Source organism: Morone saxatilis, unplaced genomic scaffold (genome assembly GCF_004916995.1).
Source record: "Morone saxatilis isolate NCDOM2014 unplaced genomic scaffold, NCSU_SB_2.0 Contig1, whole genome shotgun sequence".
Lineage (NCBI taxonomy): Eukaryota > Metazoa > Chordata > Actinopteri > Moronidae > Morone > Morone saxatilis.
This window is the reverse complement of record NW_023339651.1, coordinates 2,599,478-2,601,790: the sequence shown is the minus strand read 5'-3', so window position 1 is coordinate 2,601,790 and position 2,313 is coordinate 2,599,478.

Genomic DNA, 2,313 nt, shown 5'->3' with positions numbered 1-2,313 from the left:
AACAACAGAATATAACTGTGGCAGCTTATCGGTTCTGAATATTTCTGCAGTAGGAGAGTGAGACTGTTAACTGTCACCAAATCAGGACACACGTGGTGAAACAGACGTAAAGGCGGGCTGACAGTGAGTCCTCAACTGAACCATAAAAAACCTAAAACGCCGGTCATGAGAAGGAAGGAAGAAGTGATCGAGATAATCTGCGGCTCAGTGACTCACAGTTAATCACAGTTTGAAGGCTGAGCAAGTCCGGTTGAGTCAAATTACCTCGATTGTTTCCAGCTACTCCTTTTTGTTTCATTTTCTTTTTACGACGAACTGTAACTGTACTTTTCCAGTGTCCTCGAATGTGTCACAAATAATGACCTGAAATAGGTCAGAGGACGGACCAGGTGTGTGATCACAGCTGTTGCTTAAAACATGATGAAACATTCAAAGAGGAAGAGGATGTTTTATTTGTCAGCTTTTCACAATATATAACACAATGGAGCTTTTTCACAGCAGCCATTCTGACATGAGATAGTCGGGTAAACACCAATGACGCTATTTAACAGAGGTGAAAGAAATAGTTTTACACAAATATCTCCACTTTCTACGGCGTACATTTTAAGAGTTAAGAGTATTTTTTTATTTTGGATCAGTATACCAGTGTACTTTACTGCTTTTGTCACCGCTGCTAGTTAAGGTTCTGTTGCATTCAGGTCTGATAGAGTCAGGGTGCTGCTATTTTGAATGTTGGCTCACTGGGAAGGTAAACTACAACTAAACTGGGTGAAACCTTAATTAGTATTATTGGTAACAGCTGGGTTTACCCTACTATTTCATATTAAAATGGCTGCTGTGAAAAATGCCTTGACAAAGACTAAAACTGAAACATTTCCTGTATATTTTAATTTTCGTTTCGTAGTTAACAATAATAAAATTTCATGGAAATTTGTCCAGTAAGATTTTGAAGATGGTTAAAAGATAAAAGCCACAAATATAGTTTTTTAAATTTTAAATTTGAATTAAGTACATTCACTCAAGTACTGTACTTTGAGTATTTCCATTTTAAGCTACTTTATACTCCAAGAATAAACCGTGAACTGAAAGCAGAAACATCAGAATCATGCCAAAGTCATTTTATTTAATTACCAGGCAAACATTTGATCTTTATACAAGGAAATTTCCAAAAAATGAAACATTCAGAGACAAGTTTAAACCATCAGATGGAAACAAATGGAAAGGAAATCGAGTTACTTAAATACAAAAAAAAAAAAATCTTTTTCCATTGCACCTTAACTTCATAAATACAAGTCAGAAGTTTAATTTCTCTCTGGCTACCACCCGACAGCACGACTGCATAACATTCAACCATTTCCTTTACTGCTTACTGAAGACGGCGACTGCGCTACGATGTTTAATGGAAACCAGTCGGGGTCACGCCTCTGTGTATGACGCCACGTTCATGCCTATCTGATAGACGATAAAGTCTTGTGTTTCCGACTGGAGATCAAAGGATTCATTGATTCTTTTATTATTAGGCTGTCAACTGTTTTATTAACTCGTTGTTTCAGTGATTTTTCAAACAAAAAGGACAAATATTCTTTACAGCCTCTCAAATGCAATGATTTGCTGCTTTCTTCTGTTTTATATAACTCTTGTGTATCTTGTGTGGTCTGAAACCTAAACATATTCAGGTTAATGTCATAGAAAACAAAGAAAAGCAGCAACTCTTACACTGAATAATAATATACTGATAATTAATTATAGTTAAAACAGTGTTTTTACTGGTTTTAATCACTGGGTCTGTTTGTTTCAGTAATTTCTCCCTACTGGCAGAAATGATATACTGTCTATGTAATTAGCAGTTTACAATCTGCACTAGATTTGCATGGAAAGTTAACCCTGGGACTTGTTATAAACCTCTTATATGGACCATGACACGCAGCATAAACCATCCAGTGAAACATTATGTGCACATAAATGAGACAAAAAACCACTGTATGTTGTAGACAACTAAAGAGATGTACAGTATAGACATTGTATTAACATAACGTGACAGAAGACTTCTGCCTATGATATATAACATTATTAAAAACAAAAAGAGACTTAAATCATAACATTTACACAGAATATAAACCCCAGACTGTGAATAGTAAAACATATCAAATTGATTATGAGTGATAATAACAGTTTATGTCTTGTGACTGTAAATCCTGCGACAGTTTTGGCAGCCTGAATCAAAAACTCTACAGAGAGGATACATGGGAGTATCAAAGTGCTGTTTGCTTGATTGTAATTTCCTCCTCGAGCCCACCTCCCACCGCCACCTCC